General features: G+C 43.3%; 1 protein-coding gene across 3 annotated transcripts in view; it reads left to right on the top strand.

The window, feature by feature from the left end:
• The window catches only part of BMPR1B (bone morphogenetic protein receptor type 1B), a 443,407-nt gene that overhangs the window by 97,657 nt on the left and 318,652 nt on the right, over positions 1 to 27,098 (top strand). The window contains exon 1 of one of the 3 annotated variants that reach the window (XM_089302608.1): positions 26,749 to 26,768. The exons of the other annotated variants lie outside the window; for them this stretch is intronic. The gene's annotated coding sequence lies outside the window, so the exon portion shown is untranslated. Of the gene's footprint in view, positions 1 to 26,748; positions 26,769 to 27,098 lie in introns of those variants that run through there. 3 annotated transcript variants of the gene reach the window in all.

Here is a 27,098-nt window from a genome sequence, read left to right as displayed (position 1 = left end):
CCTGCACGAGGGAGCTTGCTTCACACACAAGCAGTCTGGGACTTACACAGTCATTGGAGGCACAGTGTTCCTCTGGGAGGAAACTTTTGCTGGAAAAGGAAAGAAGTAGTGGTTCTGGATTCCAAATCAATTTCTTTTTTTTTTTTCTTTTTTCTTTTTTGACAGGCAGAGTGGACAGTGAGAGAGAGAGACAGAGAGAAAGGTCTTCCTTTGCTGTTGGTTCACCCTCCAATGGCCGCCGTGGCCGGCGCACTGCGCTGATCCGAAGGCAGGAGCCAGGTGCTTCTCCTGGTCTCCCATGGGGTGCAGGACCCAAGCACTTGGGCCATCCTCCACTGCACTCCCTGGCCACAGCAGAGAGCTGGCCTGGAAGAGGGGCAACCGGGACAGAATCCGGCGCCCTGACCGGGACTAGAACCTGGGGTGCTGGCGCCGCTAGGCGGAGGATTAGCCTAGTGAGCCGCAGCGCCGGCCTCAAATCAATTTCATATTGATTGCTGGGTCATTCTCAGTGTGCCATGTTTTTCACTAATCAGGAGTGCACATTTTATAAGGTTAATGAATGTGACTGAGAGGGTAGCAGTGGGCCAGAGCCTAACAGCTCTCTTGGGTGCCTCTTCAAGGACAGTCCAGAGAGGACAGAGGAGGAACAATGAGATTAGTAATTGTGCCGGTTCTTATGGCTTAGGTGCAGGTTTCCGACAGTCTGAGCAGGATCGAGTGTTAGCACTAAAGGATGAGACAGAACCATCACAGATGTTACGAATTAGACTTCTGTGAAATAATTTATCATGGCTGACGTACTTAGTAGAGGATTTAGCTATGCAACCTAAAAAGCAAATGAGTAGAAAGTAACAGGAAGGAATATTTCTTCTAGGCTAAATATATATTTTTAAAAATAATTTTGGTTCCATATTAGCAGTTACTGACTTTTAGGACAGTTAAAATAAATTGTTAGGACAGGAGCAGCTGACAATACAACAGGGAATTCTTATTTTAGGAAAGATTACTTTGAAAAGTTACCTGAGACTCTTATTAGTTTCAATTACATCCTGAAGTTTCTGCTTTTTATTTATTCCATTTAAACTTGGAAAAACCACTTTTTAATTAAAATTCTGTCAAGGTATAAATAAAAATTTTAGTGACTAGTCTATTTACATGTAATCTTGAAGGAGAACTACTGTCAGTAGGTGTTATTATTTTGACCTAATAAAGGATCAAGACAGAGAAGGAATTTTGAAGAATTAATTTCCCCCATGGAACCTATATTAATCTTTTTTATATTAAAACTGTTGCAAATTACAGTGGAAGTAAGCATGAAAAATGACAATTTGATAGAGTTGTTCTGGTACATAAATGAATTTCTAGCCTGCCATAATTTTAGGATTCTATTAGGAATTAGAAGAAAGATGAGGTGAAATTTTAGTTAAGCTTTTTGATTTAACTGATGAAATCCACTTTTGGGAGAGGAATTAAAATTCATTGAGCTGCTATATGGAATCATTCTTTATAATTAATGCCCCGAAGTGCCTCCCTGGACCACTTCTCATTCACAGAAGTACAGACAGGGAAATGGGTTATTTTGAAGAATTAATTGCTACAGTGATTTTCGGGTATCAGGGCTGAGGTTGGATTGATTTTGCATTGAGGGCAGGCCACGTGGCAGAGAGCAGTGTGTGCGGGTGAGTCAGTGCAGCCGTGTGGCAGATGTGCTCCGAGGTCAGCATGGAGGCCAGGTGCCTGGAGTGGAAGGATCCAAGAGAAAAATGGCAAGAGCGAGTTAACAGGGAGCCAGCGGCTGGCTCAGGCATGGTGTTGTTGCCAGTCTTTTATTTTCAGTGCTGTGCCGCGTCACTGGGATGCTTATCCAGTGAGCAGCCTGAGTTGTTACTGGCTTTAAAAAGATCATCCTGGCTGCTGCCTGGAGTGGAGTTTGAGGACAAAAGTTGGGACGAGGGAGACCTGCTGGTGGCTACTGAAGCCCTTGCAGGTGGGCTGGGGTGGCAGGTGTGCAGCCAATGAGGAGAGGTAAACTTTCCGTGTATTTTAAAGGAGGAACAGAAAGGATTTGGATTGGACTTGGGGGTTGAATGAGAGGTAGGCTGCAAAAACAGTTTCAAGGGTTTTTCCAGATCAAAGGATGGAATTCCCAGTGAGGGCACCAAATGAAACTGAGGTGAAGGTATGGGTGACACCAAGGGTTCATTTGGGACACACTGAGATGCCAATTAGAATGGATATGGGAGGTTGGAGTTCCCAGAGGAACCTGGTTCGAGAAACTAATTTGAGGTTTGTTAGCAGGTGGGTTTTACCTCGGATTACTAGATCGGACAGATCATGTAGGAAGTGAGTGTAGATAGAGAAGCAGTATGAAGACTGCGCTATAAGGTTTGCAAGCTGGGGACATAAGAAGGGACCAGCAAAGGAAACTGAGAAGGAGTCAAGTGTAAAGGAATTTGGGAGTTGATGTGTGTCCTGACAGCCTTGTGATGGAGTGAATTGATGACCTGAGTTAAATGCTGTTCAGCAGCATGGAGGGTCAACACATGACCTTGACCAAAGCTGCTGGAGTGTGAGGGAAGGTCACATTGGCTCGGTTTCAAGAGCAGACAAGAAAGAGGCGAGGGACTGTAGGTAAAATGGAACTGAGAAGCAGGTGGTAGGTGGAGTAGGATATGACATCATTATAAATTGGTGTGTTTGATTTTATTTTTAAAAAACGAAACAAGAGATAGGATTGTTAATGTTTTCACCATAAAGACACGTTAAATGTTTCAGAGGATCGATGCATTTACCCTGATCAGGCATCACACGATGTATGCATATGCTGAAGCCTCCTATGGTACTCCATCATTGTGTGCAGTTTTTATGTGTTTGTTGCAAATGAAAAAATACACTGCTAAAATGCACACCACATGGGAATAATCCAGTAGCAGGATCATGGGGGGGGGCAGCTTTAGTGCTGTGTGTTAGTGCTGGTCGGAGGGGAAGGGCTGTAGAGCAAAGAAGCCAGTGGCCTTAGGTAGGTGCAGAGTCTGTTTATCCCATGAGGGGAAGAGAGCAAGCGTGCAGATGTGAATGCGGTTGGTATTGAGGTGTGGTGGGCATAATAAAACAGAATGTGTGCACACTTGTGGTCTCTGCCAGCTATCCTAGACAGAGGACTGCAGGACATGGGAACAAGAAGACAGGCGGGATGGGGCGAGAAGGCACTCTGAGAAACCACAGAGTGAAAGGCTAGCAGTTGCCGGTCCTGGGATATATTGTGTTCTGCCTCCCGTTGTCCCAACCCTCAGTCAAAGCCCGCAGCACAGGGAACATGGCCTTGGCCCTGGCTGCTTGCCCTTTCTCTGCATTCTTGGAGGAGCTGTCCCTCCAGTCTCCCACAGCACTCTGAACACAGCCCCTGGGAGCAGCAGGCTTTGCCTAAGAGCACAGACAATGGTGAGAGATTACAACATAATCCTGCCTGTCTGTGTGTGTTAAAGCCTTTCTCTTGCTTCAGAACAGGGGGCTCTAATTTCCTTTGTGCCATGGATCCCTTTCGTGGGCCAGGAAAGCCTAGAGGCCAGCTCCTCAAGATGATGTTTAGTGAAAAAAATTCAGCACCAGTAATTGAAACCAATAGATGAAATGGTTTCTGAAGTATTAAAGATCACTTGTGATATTATGTGTCTTCATTACGTGTTAAACAATACACTCTAGTGATTAAGGTATGACTACCTTAATTTGCAAGAAGTTAGTCACATAAACTGTGTTCTAAGATGTCTGTGGCAGCTGAGATTTTTCTTTTTTTGAGATAACATTTTTAATTTACATCATAGTCAAAAGGCTTAATGCATCGCTAAATAGAGAGTTGAGCAAGTAGAAAGACCTCAGTTTACAGCTGAGAGTTGGTGTGACAATGTTCATGATGGCCATTGGTGTCAGAGTCACAGGTGTTGGGGATAGTTTTTTGTTCTGTAGAGGATGACCAGAGGTTCCTAGAAATAGTGAGAGTCTTTTCCCCATCCAAATCCAGTCCTTCATTCTCTGCATGGGTCTGCTGGATATCTGTAGTCCCTAGGTTAATAATCCCCACTTTAGAGATATTTGAGTGTGCTTCTCTTGTCTAAGGCTGATCCTCCTCTCTGTGGTCTAGCCTTGAACCTTCCTCCCCTATCCCCTTTTCTCTGACTCCTACTCCTAACAGATAAACCTGGTTGCACTTAGATCTTTCTGTTTTTAAAAATTATGTACTTGTAGCCGGCGCCGTGGCTCACTAGGCTAATCCTCCGCCTTGTGGCACTGGCACACCGGGTTCTAGTCCCAGTTGGGGCACTGGATTCTGTCCCGGTTGCCCCTCTTCCAGGCCAGCTCTCTGCTATGGCCCAGGAGTGCAGTGGAGGATGGCCCAAGTGCTTGGGCCCTGCACCCCATGGGAGACCAGGAGAAGCACCTGGCTCCTGCCATCGGATCAGTGCGGTGCGCCGGCCACAGCGGCCGTTGGAGGGTGAACCAACGGCAAAGGAAGACCTTTCTCTCTGTCTCTCTCTCTGTCCACTCTGCCTGTCAAAAAAAAAAATGTACTTGTTTGAGAGATGGGAAGGGGAGAGGAAAGGGATTGGGGCAGTAAAGGGATGGGAGAAGAAGTTCTCGTCTGCTGGCTCATTCCCCAAATGCCTGTAAGTGGCTGGGAGTGGCCCAGGCTTAAGCCGGAAGCTGAGAAATGAGCTAGATCTCCCAGGTGGCTACTGGGTTCTTAACTAGTGGAGCCATTATGTGCTGCCTCTGAGGGCTGCCAGTGCTGGAATCAGGAGTAGAGCCTGCCAATGGCCCACCCTGGTTCTTGTATTTGGAATCTCTCTCTCCATCCATCCATCCATCCCTGCTTTTGGTTCTTTTTCTCCCTTCTCGAGATAGGCTTGCATTTGTTCTGTCTTCCATTTCCCACCAGGGCAATGATCAGCCTTTCTTGTCTGGGTGTGGCCAATCAGTGATTGGCTTGTGCTCATTAAATGTTTGTCAGTGGGCCGGCGCTGTGGCTCACTAGGTTACTCCTCTCCCTGTGGCACTGGCATCCCACATGGGCACTGGGTTCTAGTCCCTGTTATTCCTCATCCAGTCCAGCTCTCTGCTGTGGCCTGGGAGGGCAGTGGAGGATGGCCCAAGTTCTTGGGCCCTGCACCCGCATGGGAGACCAGGAGGAAGCACCTGTCTCCTGGCTTTGAATCAGTGTGGCTCCGGCTGTAGTGGCCATTTTGGGGGTGAACCAACAGAGGGAAGACCTTTCTCACTGTCTCTCTCTCTCAGTCTATAACTCTGTCAAATTAAAAAAAAAAAAGTTTATCAGGTGAATCAGTAGGCGTTTCTTCTCATGTTTTCAGTAGAAAGTTAATGAATTTTGCCTAAATTGGAGACTATTATAAATGGCTGATAAAGGGAAGAACCTTTAAGGTTAAGGAGCACCATGTGAACATCATTGGTAAGCTTAGTTGAATATGTAAATTTCATCAGTGGGTCCAGGAAGATTGACGTCCTCACAATCCCAGAGTTCCAAATGTAAGTCGTTTTGATAAGAGAAGCTGAGGGAGACTCTTTGTCAGACAGGTACATTGGTTCCCACGGAAGTCTGATGAAGATCATTTTGAATGATTTATATTTTGCTGGGATTTAGAATTCAGAAATGTGGTTAAACTCAATTTCTTTAAGTCACAGTTTTAAAAATACAGTTCTGATTAATATAGACAAATAAAGAACCAGTATAAATTGGTAAGTTGCATTTTACAGTACTTTAAAAGATTTTTTTTTTACATTTAAGACCTTACTTTTTCTAGTTCCAAATGGCAGTTGTGGTAATGAAAGTGTATGATTGGTTTTCTCATATTTATGTACTTGTTTCTGCAACAGGGGATTCAGATATTTTACAGGGTCATGAAAATTAATCTATCAGTAGTGTTTTCTTCATGAATGGCAAGCACCCTTATTAAAATTACTGAATTTCATGTTCCTTTTTTGTTTGATCATTATTGTCTTATTTCTCCTCCTTAAAAAAAGGCGGAACAACTACTAGACTCTATATAAAGTAATTTCATACTTGCCAATTGATCTTCCCTTGGGGGCTACTGTAGTTTTTATAAACAGCTTGCTGACTTCGAAGAAACATGGCTCTGTTCTTAGGGACTCATCCGGAAAGGGCATTTCTTTGGGGAATATGGAGACCATGTGTGGAATTTCAGCTGCAGGAAAAATTCTGGGGTTTAGACAAAGAAATATTAGGTGGTTTAAAATTGAGTGTCCATTTATGAACAACTGGTTTGATCTTAATAGTCATGTTTTGTTTTTAGAACCTAATATATTGTGGATTCATGGTTCACAGTTTGGAGTTTCCAGACTCTTAGGGACCTGCAAACCCAGATTTGTACCATTGACTATCTTGGTCAAAAACATTGATTTGGAGTGATGGCTCTTTGGTGTATTAAAAATCAGCAAATTTGTTTCTTGTGTAAAAAGGACAATTTGTTTAGTTTGCTAAATTTTTGTGATATAGAGTTCATGGAGTAAAAATAAAAACTTCTCTGTGGAAACACTCATGTCAGCTTGAAGCTTAACCTACAGAACTGTCAGATATGTGAGACTTTTACTCCCACAATCAATCAATTAATAACCTACTGTATTCACGTGTAAAGCAAAGAATAGAAACAATCGACTGAATTTTACTTTATAGCATTCGTCAAAACTTGGAATATATTTTATCTCATATCCAAGTTTTTGGTGAAAGATCCAAGTGGTTGTGAAGTTTCTGTGATGAGAATATGCACAGAAATTATCTGTAATGGTAAATTGTATATGTTACCCTTAATGCCAGGAGTGAGAGTCAGAATTCATTCTGCTTACATAGAGAACATTTTGCTGTACTTGAGTTAACAGATACCAGAGTAAACTTTCCCGTTTTCAGGCCCAGCGATTTTTCTATTTTGGGGGGGGCTGGGGTGGGGGAAGGAGATCATGATTAAGCTAGCAACACATGCTGCTACCATCAAGCCTCAAGTACTTTGCACACTCTATCCTCAGTTTCTCCAAATCATATAAAGGCACTAATGCTGTTACTGAAGACTGAATTCTGTATGAATTCAACATTTTGAAATTTTAAAATAAACATGAAATGGATAACTATGCAATTGTCCCAAATGAGTTCAATTTAATTTTTTAAGATTTATTTATATATTTATTTGAAAGGTAGAGTTACAAAGAGGCAGAGACAGAGGGGTCTTCCATCTGCTGGTTCACTCCCCAAATGGCTGCAGTGGCAGGAGCTGAGCTGATCCGAAGCCAGGAGCTTCTTCTGGGTCTTCCAAGTGGGTGCAGGGGCCCAAGGATTTGGGCCGCCTTCTGCTTTCCCAGGCCATAGTGGAGAGCTGGTTCAGAAGAGGAGCAACCAGGAATCGAACTGGTGCCCATATGGGATGCCGGCACTTCAGGCTGCAGATTTACCCGCTATGCCATAGCACCAGCCTCTCAATTTAATTTTTTTTTTTTTTTTTTTTTTTTGACAGGCAGAGTGGACAGTGAGAGAGAGAGACAGAGAGAAAGGTCTTCCTTTTGCTGTTGGTTCACCCTCCAATGGCCACCGTGGCTGGCGCGCTGCAGCTGGCGCACCACACTGATCCGAAGCCAGGAGCCAGGTGCTTCTCCTGGTCTCCCATGGGGTGCAGGGCCCAAGTACCTGGGCCATCCTCCACTGCCCTCCCTGGCCACAGCAGAGAGCTGGCCATGGAAGAGGGGCAACCGGGACAGAATCTGGCGCCCCGACCGGGACTAGAACCCAGTGTGCCGGCGCCGCAAGGCGGAGGATTAGCCTAGTGAGCCGCGGTGCCGGCCTCTCAATTTAATTTTTAAGAAGATTTTGCTTTTATTTCCTTTTTAAATGGCTCAGACATGTAAATCAGTAGCTTCTCCTCATTCTAGTGATTTATGTTATTTTTCTCAGGGCAGTGTTCAAAATGTGTAACCGAATTTCTTCTTTTTTAAATTTTATGTAAGTTATACAAGTTTCATGTATTTCATATATACAGATTTAGGAACGTAGTTAACTTCCCTCCTGCCCTCCTTCCTGCCCATGCTCCAACCCTTCCTCCTCCTGTCTCACAAGGGAGCTTCGTACTGAAAGGTGCACTTCCCTGTACAGTCTGCAGTTGAAGCAGTGTTTGTGTTATTTCCTTTCCTCTGGGCTGCCTTCCTGCATGAGGAGACTTTGAAAAGTCTGTAGAAAATGAAATTAAAAGATAAGGTTGTTTTGGTTCCCCCCAAAATTGAAATCATGGACATGAATATTTGCATAACTGAAGCTCCCTCTCTCTATTCCTGCTGCCTGTTTATCAAACTCCAAGCTGTATATAATCTATTTTCCAGCAGTTCTCCAATATCCTGCACTGAGAAAACATTGGTGTGATAACCCTGTGAATATAAAGGAGAAATTATATGAAGATGATTGCCTTTCAATCAAAATGCTTAACAAATACTTTTTCAGAATTTTAATACGAATTTCAATATGGGAATATGTGGGTGTGACTATACTAGGGAAAATGACGGAGTAACACTGCTACAATTATGTGTGACATCATTGAGTATGCCCCAGTAGCAAGTGCAGAAGTTTTGTCATATCATTGACTCAACCGGGGCCAGCGCGACGGTATAGCAAGTAAAGCCGCTGCCTGCAGTGCTGGCATCCCATATGGGCGCTGGTTCGAATTGCAGCTGCTCCACTTCCTATCCAGCTCTCTGCTATGGCCTGGGAAAGCAGTAGAAGATGGCCCAAGTTCCTGAGCCCCTGTACCCGCATGGGGGACCCAGAAAAAGCTCCTGGCTCCTGGCTTGGGATCAGTGCAGTGCTGGCCATTGCGGCCAATTGGGGAGTGAACCAGTGGATGGAAGACCGCCCCCCCCAGCTTCTTGCTCTGTGTAATTATGACTTTCAAATAAATAAATAAATCTTAATTTAAAAAAGTGACTCAGCAACAACACACAGCACTGAGAATGTGGATGCCAATTTTTGACAGTATTAGATGACCTTGATTTATGTAGTTGTTGCTTTCTTGGGAAAACTCCCTGTATATTAAAAGTCATTGATAAATACTCAGTGTTTATATGTAAAATGGAGATAATTAGAAACATAGTTTGCATTCTCAAGGGTCAGTAGGTCATTTAAAAAGTCATCAAGTACCCAGGGTCTTTGAGACTCTTCTGTGTATTTCTCAGCCCATAAAAATCAGGTAATGCGCTGTTATTATTGTACATGTAAAAAATGTAGTAACTGTAGCTTCAGAAAGGCCAGCCGGCAGCAATGCCATTGGGGAACTTTGCTCTAGGTTCAGCTTTTAAACTTAGCTGCTTCTTTCTTTTTTTTTTTTTTATTATTTATTGATTTTTTATTTTTATTTTATTATTATTATTATTTTTTATTTTTTAACAGACAGAGTGGACAGTGAGAGAGAGAGACAGAGAGAAAGGTCTTCCTTTGCCGTTGGTTCACCCTCCAATGGCCGCCGCGGCCGGCGCGCTGCGACCGGCGCACTGTGCTGATCCGATGGCAGGAGCCAGGAGCCAGGTGCTTTTCCTGGTCTCCCATGGGGTGCAGGGCCCAAGCACCTGGGCCATCCTCCACTGCACTCCCTGGCCACAGCAGAGAGCTGGCCTGGAAGAGGGGCAACCGGGACAGAATCCGGTGCCCCAACCGGGACACCGCTTGGCGCCGCTTGGCGGAGGATTAGCCTAGTGAGCCGCGGCGCCGGCCCCTTAGCTGCTTCTTTCTAAAGGATCCGTTTCCCACCCCACTTAAGTACATGCAGTTTTCCCATCTTACCCATAAATATAATCGATAAGGACAAAGGATGCACATTGTTTAGTCTTATACTATGTCTAACACACTGGATGGTGTGAACTACATTAATCCAGGCAGAAAAATGAATTTGTAGACAAATTAGCATTTGCTAACAAACATTCTCAAGTGATTACCTAAGGTACCTTTGGTGTCTGTAAGTAGAAGTTGGTTCATGTCGAGACTGAGCCTTCTATTTTAAATGGTATGTGGAAGATGGTAACACTGAACATGTTTAGAGCACTTATTTAACAGCTAGTATTTTCCTTGTTTTGTCTCTTCATTGCTAAATCTGATAACCATTTGATGAAGCGATGTTATTATCTTACTTGAACCAAAGAGAACTCGAGAGATTAGTTATCTTGCCCAAGGCCACACAACTCTGAAGTTGTAGAGCCAGGGTTTAAGCTTTGCTTTGCATCTTTGTGCTAGTTTGAGTTCTGGCTGCTCCACTTCCTATCCAGCTCTCTGCTGTGGTCTGGGAAAGCAGTGGAAGATGGCCCATGTGCTTGGGTCCCTGCACCTGCATGTTTCTCTGACTCCACAGCAATGCTGTTCTTTTTTTTTTTATTTTTTTACAAGTTTTTAAAACTTATTTAATAAATATAAATTTGCAAAGTACAACTTTTGGATTATAGTGGCTTTTTCCTCCTTAACCTCCCTCTCACCCGCAACCATCCCATCTCCTACTCCCTCTCCCATCCCATCCCATTCACATCAAGATTCATTTTTTTTTTTATTTGACAGATAGAGTTAGACAGTGAGAGAGAGAGACAGAGAGAAAGTCTCCTTCCGGTGGTCACCCCACAAATGGCCGCTACGGTCAGAGCTACGCCAATCCAAAGCCAGGAGCCAGGTACTTCCTTCCGGTCTCCCATGCGGGTGCAGGGGCCCAAGCACTCGGGCCATCCTCCACTGCCTTCCCGGGCCACAGCAGAGAGCTGGACTGGAAGAGGAGCAACTGGGACAGAACCCGGCACCCATATGGGATGCTGGTGCCGCAGGCGGAGGATTAACCAAGTGAGGCACGGCACCGGCCCCAAGATTTATTTTCAATTATCTTTATATACAGAAGATCGATTTAGTATATACTAAGTAAAGATTTCAACAGTTCAGCAGTGCTATTCTGATATGTCTTTGCACAGGTGGATCATCACTGGTAACATGGGTCTAGCTCAGACCTTCTTATCTCTTGCCCTAATATCACATCTAACTGCAACTCTGCTTATTTTCTTTCCCAGTCTTCCCTCGTTTAAGATGTATATAGACATGAGAGTAAATTATGCACATGGTGAGGGGAGGGGCGGTCCAAGTACTTTGGTTTTGCCAACATCATGATACTCATCAGTGATAAGCTAGCGAGTCATTCTGCCTGTGTGGTCTGGAATAGTAGAAAATATGAAAACATTGCCACGGACTTAACAAAAGCTACATGCATAATAAAACCCCGAAGGCAGAGGGTAGTGCATACTTTTTGTTAATCATCTTCAACCTCAACTCACAGGAAGGTCCCTTTTCCTGGCGCCAGCAACTCCAGACTGAAGGAGCTTGCAATGCTGCCACTGGTGATGTTTGGGACATCTGGATAAATCGTGTCTTCTGGTCTCCTGTGTGTCATTCTTTTCAGCATTAATACTTTTATTTAAAATTCTGTGGATCAAATGAGTCTTGTGCTTGACAATGATATTTTTTTTAAGATTTATTTATTTGAAAGTCAGAGTTACACAGAAGAGAGGCAGAGAGAGAAAGGTCTTCCATCTGCTGGTTCCTTCCCCAGTTGGCTGCAACAGTCAGAGCTATGAGGATCCAAAACTAGGAGCCAGGAGCTTCCTCTGGGTCCCTCATGTGAATGCAGGGGCCCAAAGACCTGGGCCATCTTCTACTGCTTTCCAAGGCCATAGCAGAGAGCTGGATCAGAAGTAGAGCAGCCAGGACATGGACTGGTGCCCATATGGGAGGCCAGCACTGCAGGTGGTGGCCCCAACAGTAATATTTTAATAAATAGACTTACACTTGAAATGTAGGGAGTGCTGAGAGGATCCTCCCACAATGTAATGTATGAGATTTCAGAAATTTTGTGGAAAACTAGGATAAAAGTATGTTTCTTTTGGGGTAACAACTTTTGAAATCTAGTCCTCTTTTTTTTGTTTTGTTTTGTTTTCTTTTGACAGGCAGAGTTAGACAGTGAGAGAGAGAGAGAAAGGTCTTCCTTTTTCCATTGGTTCACCCCGCAAGTGGCCGCTATGGCCGGTGTGTTGCTGGCATGCTGCGCCAATCTGAAGCCAGGAGCCAGGTGCTTCCTCCTGGTCTCCCATGTGGGTGCAGGGCCCAAGGACCTGGGCCATCCCCCACTGCCCTCCCAGGCCACAGCAGAGAGCTGGACTGGAAGAGGAGCAACTGGGACAGAATCCGGCGCCCCAACCAGGACTAGAACCTGGGGTGCCGGCGCCACAGGCAATAAGCCCTGGCGCCAGGCCCCTGTTTGTTTTCATAATATACTTTTTCCTGACTTTTTTGTGGATCCCTCGTTCACACAGATTTCAAAATTCTTTTGCACCAGAGTAGACTTGTCTTTTGATTCTGTTGTCCATCAGTCTTTTGGAGTACTCTTGGGTGTATTAAAATGTCAAATTGTACTCCATAAATACGCACAATTACTATTTGCCCATTAAAAAAACTGGAAAAAATAGCATTTGATTGTAGCTGCTGACACACTTCCAGTTTTCTACTAAAAGACCAATGAAGACTGGGGGCAGAGGAAGGTAATCAACCCAGAAAACCACCCTCAAACTCATAGTAATGAGGAAAGTAAAGACTGCTCACTTAATTGCTAGAAATTTCCATCTATTTCTTCTGCTTTAGGGAACTGGAATTGGAAAAAGAAACTGTCATGAAACAGATACCCCAACTGGTGCAAAACAGGAAATGTAGTCAGTTCCTTGTGTCATGTCCACTGCTTACCATGGTCTTCAAACAGCTGGAAAACGGGGCCACCTTCTGTCTGCTGGGAAGGTGCCATTTTTCTGAGGAAGCTACAATGTTAGCCGTCACTTGGGGCTCCTCCTGATGCCCTGTTCTGAGTGCCTCTTACCTCTTGTTGTGTCTTTGTACACCCACCCAGCAGGTTCAAGTCATGAAAATGTGAAGGGTTGGCAGAAGTAGAGCAGCTGACTCTTTTTTTTTTTTTTTCAGACTTTTTTTTATTTGACAGAGTTAGAGAGAAAGGTCTTCCTTCCGTTGGTTTACTCCCCAAATGGCCGCCACGGCCTGCGCTGCACCGATCTGAAGCCAGGAGCCAGGTGCTTCTCCTGGTCTCCCATGTGGGTGCAGGAGCCAAAGCACTTGGGCCATCCTCACTGCCCTCCCGGGCCACAGCAGAGAGCTGGACTGGAAGAGGAGCAACCGGGACTAGAACCTGGTGCCCACATGGGATGCCGGCGCCGCAGGTGGAGGATTAACCAAGTGAGCCACGGAGCTGGCCCCAGAGCAGCTGACTCTTGAATCCTGGCAGGAGGAGGTCTCCCCAGGCAAAGGGCTCAAGGTGAGGACAGAGGGCAGAGTGGTAGGCACTTAGTCTACAGGTGGTCTTTTTGTCAGATTGGCAGTTTATATAAGCCAAAGACCCCTTTGCTGTATGGAAGACTGATTTTTAACTGATGCGCCACAGTCCCTGAGAATCCGGCTTATAAGTTCCTGTATCTGTATTTTTGTTGCAACACCGAAAAGGGCTTTCTGTAAGCACACAAGAGCATAAGGAGCCAGGCCAACCTGTGGCGGATGGTGATCCCATCATCATTGCAGGCAGGGGCAACAGAAGGATCACAAACAATTTGGGACCTATTACAAAATAGCTGTTGTCCTGAGAAGGCAAGAGAAAGGCACATTTTGAGAAATATATTTCCAAGAGTGGTTAGTGCTGTGGCACGGTAGACTAAGCATCTGCCTGCAGTGCTGGAATGCCATATGAGCGCTGGTTCAAGTCTCAGCCACTCCAGTTTCAATCCAGTGCTCTGCTTGTGGCCTGGGAAAGCAGTGGAAAAATGGACCCAGCGCTTGGGCCCGTGTACCTGCATGGGAGATCCGGAGGAAGCTCCTGGCTTTGCATCATCTCACTCCAGCCATTGTGGCCATTTGAGGAGTGAACCAGAGGATGGAAGATATGTCTCTTCTATCTCTGTCTCTCTCTATCTCTGAATGCAATTTTATCTCTTCAATAAATAAAATATTTTTAAAAAGAAAGAGTCCCAGTAGCTAAAGATGATTTAGAAAAGTATAGGGTACAGAAGGTAGAAGATGGGGTATTAGGAAACTGTGAGAACAAACTTGGACTTTTATAAAGGTCGGAAAGACTGAATGTAGTGCTGACATGGAGGGGCTCATATTTGCAGAGGAGACCAGAAAGAATCCATGTTTTGAAAAACTAAATCAGTACTGAAGAACAGAATGGGGTTCTGTTCTTTCAAGAAATTTCAAAATTCTTTTCAGATTTCAGAGAAGGATCTAGAAATGAAAAGAATGAGATAAAAGGTATTGAATATGGAAGAAAGCACTGAAGTCCAGCCTGAGAATGAGAAATAAAAATGGCCCATGAAATAGGAAAAAATCTAGTCTCACTCTCTCTCTCTTTTTTTTTTTGACAGGCAGAGTGGACAGTGAGAAAGAGAGACAGAGAGAAAGGTCTTCCTTTGCAGTTAGTTCACCCTCCAGTGGCCGCCGCGGCCAGCGCTGATCCAAAGCCAGTAGCCAGGTGCTTCTCCTGGTCTCCCATGCGGGTACAGGGCCCAAGCACTTGGGCCATCTTCCACTGCACTCCCTGGCCACAGCAGAGAGCTGGCCTGGAAGAGGGGCAACCAGGACAGAATCCGGTGCCCCGACTGGGACTAGAACCCAGTGTGCCGGCGCCGCAGGTGGAGGATTAGCCTAGTGAGCCATGGCGCCGGCCAATACTTTTATTATTAAAAAATAGAAACTTTGTAGAAAGAAATTTGAGCCGGCGCCGCGGCTCACTAGGCTAATCCTCCGCCTAGTGGCGCCGGCACACCGGGTTCTAGTCCCGGTCGGGGCGCCGGATTCTGTCCCGGTTGCCCCTCTTCCATGGCCAGCTCTCTGCTGTGGCCCGGGAGTGCAGTGGAGGATGGCCCAAGTGCTTGGGCCCTGCACCCCATGGGAGACCAGGAAAAGCACCTGGCTCCTGGCTCCTGCCATCGGATCAGCGCGGTGCGCCGGCCACTGGAGGGTGAACTAACTGCAAAGGAAGACCTTTCTCTCTGTCTCTCTCTCTCACTGTCCACTCTGCCTGTCAAAAAAAAAAAAAAAAAAAAAAAAAAAAGAAATTTGGAGAACTATAAAGCAATAAGTTTTAGAGGGTGTAAAATGGAATCATCCTTCCCATGGAAATCATGCCATATTAACTATCACAGAATTTTTGGTTAGGCAAAATATTACTTTACAATATGTCAAGGAGTATTTTGGGGGCCGGCGCCTTGGCTCACTTGGTTAATCCTCCTTCTGTGGCGCCAGCAACCCATATGGGCAACGGGTTCTAGTCCCGGCTGCTCCTCTTCCAGTCCAGCTCTCTGCTGTGGCCCGGGAGGGCAGTGGAAGATGGCCCAAGTGCTTGGGCGCCTCCACCCGCATGGGAGACCAGGAGGAAGCACCTGGCTCCTGGCTTCGGATTGGCATAGCTCCGGCTGTAGCGGCCATTTGCGGGGTGAACCAACGGAAGCAAAACCTTTCTCTTTGTCTCTCTCTCTCTGACTAACTCTGTCAAATTAAAAAAAAGAAAAAGTATTTTGACCAGATCTTTAGTGATGCACATGTGAGCATGATTCAAAAAGTTTGTGAACACATGGAATTAAAATGTTTTAAGTTTATTTTGGGAGAAAAACTTCGGAATTCATGCATCACTTAAATAGAAAGCTTTTATTTAAGATAAATTTTTTAAGTACAACTTTCCGATTATAGTGGTTCTTCCCCCCCATACCCACCCTCCCACCTGCAAACCATCCCATCTCCTCTCTCTCGCACCCCATTCTTCATTTAGATTCATTCTTATATACAGAAGATCAACTCTATACCAAGTAAAGATTTCTAAAGTTCATGCATCACTTTTTAATAACATACTTTTTATGAACTTGTTGAGGACCCCTTGTATGTATGAAATTCATTTTTTTGAGGAGGGGGGACATCAAACTAATAAGCTTATCTTTAATTCTACTTTCCATGAACTTTTTGAATTCCCTTCATAGAGTTAATGCTTCTGGAATTGTAATGATGAGATCAAATAGCCCCCCAAAATTGAGGTGGTTATCCTGAGTCAAAGTAGAGTGAAAATAGTTGTTTTTTGTTTGTTTTGCTTTCATCAGAGAATTGAATACAATCCTCCCTATTATTTGTATCAACCCCAGCCATATGCAGAGCGGAGGCAAGGAGGTTAGTGCTGTTGTTGCTTGCTTGTGTGCATGGGTATTTGTGTTTCACTAAACTTTGTAACTTCTTCGTTTTCAGTACATCAAAGTGGAAAACACTGTAATCCTATCTCCTCTGTCTTTCTCCACCCTTCCAAATCAACTTAAATTCTTCTAATTATTCACAGATGAGATTAAGTCCAAGGCATTTTTGCTCATGTTATTGTTCTGTTTGCTCTTTTTCTTTGGCTGCAAACAGAAAGGTAGTCATCTCTATGTTATAGATAAGCATGTCAGCGTAGTTTACTATTGCCATAATTATGTTATTTCATTAATGCAAGAATTTCAGCTCACCAGAGGCAGATCTGGAATTGATTTAGGTCCTTGCCTTTTTGAAGAATTTGAACTATGGTCCCTTCAGATGGTCTAGAGCAAGTTCAGTTGGGAGGTGAGAGAATTCAGCTTTAAGAGGCTACCCTTTATGTTTGAATAGGTGCTATTCACTCTAAGAGGTAACGGTGAAAAAAATACATGTTTCGCTTAATAATTCTTTGAAAACAAAAACCCCTGAACTTTCCATCTTTTCAGTTATACACAAGTAATTTTTTTTATTATTTAAACCAAAGATACTAACTCACACCATTAATATCCCTCCCTTAAGGGGTACTTCGTCGCTGAAGTCAACAAGCCAGTCTTATTTTGTACTGTGGTGTGTACAGCGCTAAAAAAGCGTTCCCCTACACACAGATTTACCAGGTTAGACTTTCAGAAGGTCCAGTTGTGCATAGCCATTTTTAGAACGGAGATACAAAGGCCTGGACTCCTCATGTGGTCAACTCCTGCACCCTTGATTTGGGAACACTTTGATCAGTGTCTGGCGGGAGTTTTGCAGCAGATCTCAAACCAGGTGGCATAAAGATGATGAACCCTAAAACAAGAGCGCTCAGTGACAAGGCTTTAAAAAAGAGTTAATTGGCAGTATTAAGTACTTAATGTTTGAGAAATCTGAAAATAAAAAAATATAAAATTTGAGTTATTTGGCCCAGACTGTGAGCAAATTACTTAATTGCATATAAATGACTAATGAGTGGCATAGTTAAGATTTCAAAAGTAAAATATTTTCATTTCATCCAATGATAGATGTTTTCTTCCTGGGTCCCCAGGAGCTCAGTTAATGACTTGCATTGTGATCAGCCTCCTTTCAAGGATTTTCATCTGTAACTACTTAACACGCGGTTTGATTTGATTTCTGCCTCCTTGCTGAAACTCCCTCGTGGGGAAAACAGAAGCATTCTTCTCTCCCCTCACAGATAATTTTTTCATTTCACTCCATTGGGTGGGAGTCCTGCAGACAAGTGGAGAAATGGAAGGTGAATGAATTTAACATTCACAAGGCTGTTACATTATTTTATATCCAGATTATTTTCACTGATGGGAAAATCTTTGCTTCTGTGGGTGAAGAGGAAATTAAAGTGTAATAGTTACATGATGTGGGTGACAAAGTTGAAGAGTAGAAATTGTTTTTAGAAGCATTCAGCAATCGAGAAGCAACACTGAGGTGCTGAATGAATGCCACTTCCAAAATAGTCATTGGATGCTGCAGAATCAGAAGTGTCTAATTGTCCAAAGACAACTCTTGATGATAAAAGCTATTTCTTATGTAATTTTTAATTCCTACCTCTCAAAAAGTAATTTTCATGTAGTAGATTTGCCTAAATATATCCATCAAGAAAAAAATAGAGGCAGAAGTATTCAAATTATATCCTTTTATTAAACTTGTTTGCATGTATCTGTCTCTCTTACCAGGCATAATGCTTTAAAAAAATGTGCAGTGCTTATAAATATTCAATTAAAGATTTTTTTGCAGTTTACTTTTCCCCTTACGGATGAGCATTGAGATTATATAGTATAGTAAAAACTGTGTTATAATATTAAAATCAGCTTTGAAGCATGGAGGATCTATTTTCTTTTTCTGAAAGGCAGGGAAAGAGGGAGAGGCAGTGGGAAAGAGATTTCTTGTCCACTGTTTTAATTCCCAACTGCCTGGAGCAAGACAAAGCTGGGAGCCAAATTCAGGTCTCCCATGTGGGTAGCAGGGGCCCAACTATGCTTGAACTATCATCAGGAAGCTTCAGTTGGAAGCAGATCTGGGATTCAAACTCAGGCGTTCTGATATGGGATGTGGCCATCCCAAGCGGTGGTTAATCACTTGCACCAAAACTTGCCACTGAATATTCTTGATTCTCTGCCTTTCAGCTGCCAGTGCATTCTACAACAGGTTCTTGGACTAAGGCCAGCTAAAAATCGGCTTCCATGTTGATCTGTTTCACAGGATCTCACTCCTATCCATCCTTTTCCATCCCATTCTTTAGTCCTTCATTATGTGTGTATATATTTTTTTCTGTTTCTTGAGAGTTACAGGTACTCTGTTGTGGTGATTAAGATAAGGGACACTGTGGCTAGAGTAGATTCGAAGTCAAATTAGCTGCATGATCCAGGGCGGATTATTTGATCCTTCTTTGTCTCAATCTCTTAATATGTAAAATTGCATAATGATATTACCTCTCAGAGCTGTTGTGAGCAGTATGTGTAATAACAGATGTAAAATGCTTATAACAATGTGTAATGCTATCTCTGAATACTTTTGTCTTTGAAGGATGATTAGCACTTGATATTAAATTTCTTCCTACAGTGTTTTATGATCCAGTGTGATGTTTGTGTATTTCTTTGGCCAAGTATGAACTCGTCCCTTGGGATATCCCAGCCTCCCTACTCTGCAAGTTCCTAGAACACCAAGTATTGTGCTCCAGCAACCTAAATTCTAACTATGGGGAGGGTCCAAGTGAAGCTTTCTGGTCTACCATTTTCTTACTATCAGTGTAAAAACATGGTCCCTGAATATAACACAACACATGCCACTAGAGTGCAGATTTTTTGGGTGCAGACACATGAACTGTACTTCATGGGGGTCAATAAACCGAGGAAGCTGAACTTATTCGATATACAAAAACTGTAAACGTATGCTTGTTGCTAACCAGTTTTACAAAAGAGAAATTTAGAAGTGATGTAGATGAGAATAGATTTATGCCATTTACGATTTCATTTGTGCCTTTAATGAGTAGGTTAGAAATAATCAGAGATTACTTAACATTCTGCACGCTCTGAAAGTTGCTTGAATAAAATAGGGTCAGCCTCAGGCTGATTTTTCCATGTGGTGAATAGTTTATGTTTACTGCTAATTAGACTTCGTTGTGAAGAAACTAATACAGTGGTGGTGACATAGTAGCCACCATTACGTGGTGCCTGCTGTGGACCACATACTACCTGCCTACTGTTATCTAATCTTGCTGAAAAGTGTAAAAAAAGTCATCATGACTTGGGAGATTCCAAACTGAAATATAAACTTTGGAAACATCTTTATCAGTGAAATAGTTTAGAAAGTTTGTTTTTTTGATGCAAATAGTGCTTTGAGATAGTTAGCCAAGCTGTCTTTGGCTCCCAAAGATATCAGGAGGTGTGGGGGGGTTGCTGTCCTTGGCAACATGGGGTGGTACCAGTTGCAGGATTTTCTGGTCTACTCAAAGTAGAGATCTTTAGGCTGTTTGGAGTGAGAGATGAATAGTGCCATTCTGTATAATTTAGTTTGTAGTTGCTGTTTGGCTTCTGATTTAGGTTGTGTATTTTCCTTTATTGTTTCATTTTGACGTAGTATGTTTTAAAATGAACTTTTCTTGTGGATAAAATTTTATGATATGCTTTTTCTTCAGTTCTAGGCGACAATGTGGCTGTGTTTTATTTACTTGAATCCCTTGTGATGGGAACCAGACTCAGACTTATTTCAGAAATAGTGTTAATTATACAAGTGGAAGAGGCAGATATCTTCTTGATTCATCTGTGTGTTTCAGAGTTGCTCCCGTTGGTGCATTCCTGGAACCCTATCTAAATAATTACACATCTTCTTCTGATGTTGTTAGATATTTTATACTTGCTCACTGGAAGTTATATTTAATTAAATGACTACACGATAATGTGTGATTGTCAGAATAGTATCAGTATGCCAGTGGCTAGTATCTGATAATTAGATGAAAGGAAATGAAGATAGATTCCAATATACATGGTGGATTGAATAGTTAAAATTCTTTGTTAATTGTGGTAGATATTAGTTGATACATTAATGGTGTTTATAAAATAAAAGAAAAAATAACCCAAAAAGACGGTCAGGTATATTCCCAGGTTATCAGCATTCTGAACAGCAAAATTCAAGGGATATGGTCTGTGGCTTGGGCACTGACCAGTGTAACTGCTGGGGTCCAGGCTTTTGCAGACCCTCTGAGCCATAGCCTCACAAGGGATCTTACTGTCTCAGGTTTCACATCTCTTTCATGGTAAGTGGGGATTAGTGGTGGTAGGTTGAGGAGGTGGGAGTGTCAGGATAAAGATGAAAATTTAAAAAAAGTCAATCTCCAATTATTAAACAGCAGGTGTTAAGACTGTGTTTAGAAGATTTGGGGAGTGGTGGTGAATGGTGTAAAGGGAGGATTGGGAAGAAGAGTTTGTTACTAGGGTGCCCTCAGTCTGGTGGGAAGGAAATATCAGCTGTGATTTCTGATCCATAAAGTTTTGCTTTGTACACAGATGGATCGTTTGAATAGGGAAGAAAGATATATTAAGACAGATTTTATTTAAGCTGATCATTTCTTAGAATTTCTTGACTTTGGAAGTTGGCTTAGTTGTATTAGGTTATTGTTTGGACAGAAGGGGTACAAGCTTGAGGGGCTTTAGAGGCTGAAAGTCAACAGAAAGTGGAACTGGGGTCAGCACCTGGCTTAGCAATTAGGATGCCTGCATCCTGTTTCAGCGTGCCTGGGTTCCTCGCTTGCCTTAAGCCCCCGACTCCAGCTTTCTCCTGTGCGGACCCTGGGAGGCAGGAGGTGATGGCTGAAGTGGTGCTGTCCCTGTTACCTTGTGGAGGTCTAGACTGAGTTCCCAGCTACCAGCTTTGGCTCAGCTCAGCCCTGGCAGAGGGGGGCATTTGGAGAGTAAACCAGAAGATTGGAGCTCTCTCTGCTTGCTTCTCAAATAACTAATCAGTTTTACTTGAATATTTAAAATGGTAAATAAGGCCAATATACAGATATCTTCAACTTACTATTTTTTCCTTTATAAATAGATTTTTTGTATAGTACATGAAAAATATTTATAATTGGTTAGAAGGAAATGGACACTTGTTCTATAATTTACAAATGCATTGATTTCAATAAGTTTTAGATGCTCAATTTCAAGTTTTATGGATATGTTTAGAGTAATTCAGAAAAAATATTGCATATTAGTTTTATCTGAGTACAAGAATGTAGAACATAGTTTCAAATGTGAATCTGTTCGTGCCATTTTCTACTTAAAATCCTTCAATGAGGGGCTGGTGTTTTGGTGTAATGGGTTAAGCTTCTGGTTGCAACACTGGCATCCTATACCGGTGCCTGTCTGAGTCCTTGCTGTTCCGCATCTGATTAAACTCCCTGCTAATGGCTTGGGAAAAGCAGCAGAAGATGGCCCAAACACTTGGGTCCTTGCATCCATATGGGGGTCCCGGAAGATGCTTCTGGATTCATCCTGACCAAGCCCTGGCCGTTGAGACTATTTAGGGAGTGAACCAGTGATCAAAGATTCTCATTCTCTCTCTCAAATAAATAAAATACATCTTTTAAAAAAAACCTTTAACAATTTTTATTGCCTTAAAGGTGAAGCCCAAAATCTATAGCCCAGGAGCCTCAGCTTTTTCAGTTACTCATTTGCTAAGAGGGAGGAACAACAGCATGGATTAAATGATAGCTTGATAACAAAAGTGGGATTTTTTTTTTTTTTTTGTAGGGGGAGCAACTTGTGGAGGTAGGGTAGTGGTCTTGTCGAACACTTGTTCATTTTTTTTTTTTCTGATTTTGCATGCAGCTTTTTCAAGTGTGTAGTTAATGATTGTACTTGCTGAGTGCAAGTTCGTTCATGTTGTGAAGTGTGTGATTACGTCCAAGCCTCGGGGAGTAGGTGGATGCCTCAGTCTGGCAGCTCTGTGTACTGGTGACGCTGTGGGTTCACGGCCCCTAGCCTCCCTGCACACATTGCTGCAAGAGCTAAGCCTCTGCATGTCCCCAGGCTGCTCCCTCTCCCTTCCGTGCGTATTCTCAAGCTCCCAACATTAATGTATCTGTCCTTTTTCAGAAGATGGAACTTTCTCTTCTTTGATTGAGAAAATGCAGGTCGGCAGGGATGCCCACCAGCTGTCTGGCTCCTGCCTGGGTTGCCATGCGTGCATGCTGCCTGCCCTCCTCTCAGGGTGTAAGGGTCCCGCCCCCGCTGCAGCAGTACCTTTTTCAATCCTCTTTCCTTTCTCTTCTTTCTCAGCCCCCAGTGTTTTGCTAACTCCTTTACAATCTCTTTCCTTTTAGCAAAACCCTCCCTTGGCCCACTGTCAACCTCTAACTGCTGCCCAAACTATCCCTCTGGAAAAAAGCTGCCTGTGTTCCTTACCACCCAGTCATTGTTTATTTCATTGTAGTCTGTAGCTGGAAATGCTTTTACCAAGTCACTAATGACCACTGGTTCTCCAGAACCCTTAGGCCCATGATTCAGGCCATGGTATAACCCTGGTACCCTGTGGGACCCCATATGGAACACAAAGTAAATATTAGTTAAATGAGTGACATTTTCTCACTTGAATTACCTTTTCCAATTCTTATCTGCATGCTTTGTCCTTCTCCAGGCTTTTCCACTGGCTCCTTTACCTGCGTTGTAAATATTTGGTCTGTCTAAGGCTCCGACAACCAATTCATCAAAATTTAATCTGCTTTGGATAGACACCAAGTTCACGTGCATGCTTCCCAAAGATGCATATAGAGCAAGTCACTCATCTTAAGTCTTGACCCTTGTTCTAAGGCTTAAGTTTATGTGTGTGTATTCCACAGACACCTCATACTCAGCATGTCCAATTTTAAACTCATTTTTAGTCTCCTAAAGCCTGGTCCTTTTACAATATTACTTACAAGTGACATCCCTGTGACCGATGTCACCTGATACACAGCTACTTGAGCTAGAAATCTAGGGACAGAGTGCTAGTTCTTGCTGTCTGTTCCTGTGTCTTCATTCTAAATTCTTCCTCTCTTCTTTTTCCCTGTCTGAGGGCTTTGGTTCAATTCCATCTCAGTTTTCACCTGGAAGGGCCTTAGCTTGATCTCCTTGCCTGCCTCCCCAATGTGGGCTTTTTTCTTTTCATTTTAATACAAAGAAAACCTTTCTAAGTTGCTCTGGGATGTATGAGATTCTGTTTATACAGTAAATTGAAAATACTAAGCAGTGAATTTGTGGCAGAAGATAATTTTTCAGAACCTTCACAGTGTGATAACTCATTGCTCAATGCATGTTATAGTTTAACTGTAATTTATTGTTGGAAATGAGTTCCTGTTGCGTATTAAGATCATAATGTACTTTATTCAGTAAAAACAGAGGATCACCACTGTCATCCTTTTTGGGTGTGGGAGACTAAATGGTATTCAGTTTTCTTGGATGGTCTGGTGCTGTGGTGCAGTGGGTTAAGCAGTGCTGGCATCCCATGTAGGCACCATTTCGAGTCCTGGCTGCTCCACTTCCTATCCAGCTTCCTGCTAATGTGTCTAGGAAAGCAGTGGCAGATCACCCAAGTCCTTGGGCCCCTGCATTCATGTGGGAGACCCAGAAGAAGCGCTCGATTCCTGACTTTGGGCCGGCCCAGCTCTAGCCACTGTGGCCTTTTGGGGAGTGAACCAGTGGGTAGACGATCTGTATCTCTCAAATAAGTAAATCTTTAAAACATTTTTCCTGGAAGGGGCCAAAAAAAGTCTTTAATTTTCATTGTTGAAAAATCAGCTGGCCTTGGACAGTCAGATCTGGAGGAAAGGTCAACTAAGGCAGAGGGAAGGCAGAAGCCAGAGCGTGGTGCCATGGAAAGAAGCAGGTGACAATATTCTTGGAACATCAAAGTGAGCATTTGAATTTATGAGCATGCATTTTCTTATTAATAAAGCATTTCATAGGACGCTGAGTATTTCCATCGAGTTTCTATAAAGTTTACCATATTTTTTCCATTGAGTTTTTATAAAACTTACCATATTTTTCATCTCCAGGATTCTCAGTTTGGTAGACATGAAGAACTGAAGCTACGCTTTAATTTCTTCTGTGACTTGTAATTTCTCATGTATCATTGCTTATTTTCATGGTAGTATGTTTCTCCATAAAGTTGTTTCCAAAAATTAACTATTAGAATTCTTTAAGAGGAGTTAAAACTCAAAGATTATATCCTAAATTTCTCAAAATTCTATTTAAATTTTTCAAAAATTAGTTTTGATTTGTTTGAGAGGCAGAGAGAGACAGTGATAGAACTCCCATCCATTGGTTTATTCTCCAAATGCCTGCGATGGCAGGGGCAAAGGCTCGCTGAAGCCAGAAGCTGACAGCCCAATGCAGGTGTCCCACATGGGTGACAGGGACTCGAGCACTTGAGCCGTCACTGCTGCCTCCCAGGGTCTGCGTTAGCGGGAAGCTGGAAAGGGGAACAGAGCTGGCACTTGAAGCCAGCCACTCTGTTGTGGAGTGTGGATATTCCAACCAGTGTCTTAACCACCAGGACAATGCCCACCCCTTTTTTAAAATTAAAACAATTTGATTTGACTGGCACAGTTGCTCACTTAGCTAATCCTCCACCTGTGGCGCTGGCACCCTGGGTTCTAGTCCCAATTGGGGTGCTAGATTCTGTCCCGGTTGCTCCTCTTCCAGTCCAGCTCTCTGCTGTGGCCCAGGAAGACAGTGGAGGATGGCTCAAGGGCTTGGGTTCCTGCACCCACATGGGAGATGGGAGGAAGCACCTGGCTCCTGGCTTCGGATCAGTGCAGTGCACCAGCCGTGGCAGCCATTAGGGGAGTGAACCAATGGAAGGAAGACCTTTCTCTCTGTCTCTCTCTCACTGTCTATAACTTTCTCTCTGTCTCTCTCTCTCACTGTCTAACTCTGCCTGTCAAAAAAAAAATTTGATTTGCCCAATTTAATTCCTCAATTCCTTGTACACACATGCACACACATTTTTAAAAGAGGAATGATAGTTTGTTTTTCTGCTTGCTAAGTAACTTGTAAATTTCAGTCCATCCTTTTCATAGTGGAAAAGTTAAAATCTCCATGAACTGTTCTTTATTCATAGATTGTATGAAAACAATTTTACACTTTTTCCTTCAAACCTTTTCCTGTATGTTGCTGAGCACCAGAAGAAAGTCAGTTTTCTCCTGTGATGCTAAAATTTCTTCCAGATCACCTGCTGAAGGACCCTTTCCTTTCGTTTTGAGGCCCTTCTTAACTGATCAAATGTAGACTTTTAAGTATATTCGGCCAGCTCTTTAATCTGGACTTCTTTGTCTAAATGTATGCGATTCAGATAGCTGTATCTTCGCTCTTCAGTTTTGCATATGGTCCCTGCTTGAACCAGGTAGCATTTTTTTTCTTGTGGCTTTGACTGAATTAGAAGTGTATTCCTTCTACGTAACATAGATTCAGAAGACTGGCCTGCGTTTGAAACACTGTAAAATAAAATGTGACTGAATTTCTAAGTATGTACACATTTTATAACTTATTATTTTCCTTGATCATGTTGGCGTTTCCTTAAATTGGTTTTCATACAATGGTACATGTTTTATGTATGCATGGCCTTTATTTTCTGTAAAGGCAAAGCTGAATCATTATAAGGATAAGAGACAGCATGTTCCCTTTGAGATCCAGTCAATATTTGTATACAGGATAACAAACATCTTTCAGATTGAATAAATGATTAGTAGTATTTTCTAGCAGTATCTAGCAAGCTTTATGAGTGACAGAGCTGAAAAATCTATGGAGTTTTGTAGGTTTAAAAAATTCCATTAGAGAGAAAGCAGCAAAACAATTTAGGTTGTAAGGAAAAGACATTTATCTTGGTGTCCTAAACAGCCTTTTAAAATTCCAGTTTTATAAATTCTGATCAATCTTGGCTTTGCTTTTAAACTTTGGGTTAAAAATCCGTTCACGTGGGTTCTTGCAACATGAGCCTCGTGCCACACCAGGGCTTGTTTTGGGGATTTTCTTCCACTGTAGTTGGGACACCAAGCTGAATGAAAGGGCAGTCAAAGTCCCAGGCTGGTTCTCCATCCCTGTGCCTACGAAGTCGCGGCTTGCTGATGGGGCTTTCGGGGACTCGACTTCCCTTTCTATTACCAGTCCAGATTGCTTGAAAGGTTCCTGCAGCTTGACCTCCTGGAGGAGGGAGCTCCTTTTCTTGGGTCTGCTGTCACCCTGTGACAGTAATGGTGTCACTGCTCTGACGAAGCTGGCAGCTTTAAGCTCTGCAAGCAGTGGCCTGGGGATGTCTCCCGGTAGGCTCCTGGAGAGGCAGTACCAAGCAGGGGCCACAGCGCGATGAGGAGCTGGGAAACGGATGTCTGGAGGGTGCTCTGTGGCTTACTGTGAGTGCCGACATGCACCTGTGAATCGTGATGCTTATAACTCTACGTCCTCCGTGTTCCTCATCTTCCTTCTGGTGGGGAATCTGGCAGGCATCACTCCCATGTCACAGATGAGGGTCAGCAGCTTGCCCAGGGCCGAGCAGCCAGTCAACCCAGGGGCTGCGTGACTCACTGACCTGGCTCCGGGCCGCTGCGTGTCGCTACATGTGAACTGCTGTGTGCTGCTTGTGAGGATTAAATAGGCTAACGGGGAGTCCTTTGCAAAGTAAGCTGTTGGTTTTGGTGCTGTAAAAGTATGGACCTGTTTGGAGCTTGGGACTGTTGCTAATC

This window comes from Oryctolagus cuniculus, chromosome 8 (assembly GCF_051225735.1).
Source record: "Oryctolagus cuniculus isolate XC-2025 breed Fujian yellow rabbit chromosome 8, ASM5122573v1, whole genome shotgun sequence".
Classification (NCBI taxonomy): domain Eukaryota; kingdom Metazoa; phylum Chordata; class Mammalia; order Lagomorpha; family Leporidae; genus Oryctolagus; species Oryctolagus cuniculus.
Note: the sequence above shows the minus strand (reverse complement) of the source record. Positions and strands in the feature narration are given on the sequence as shown.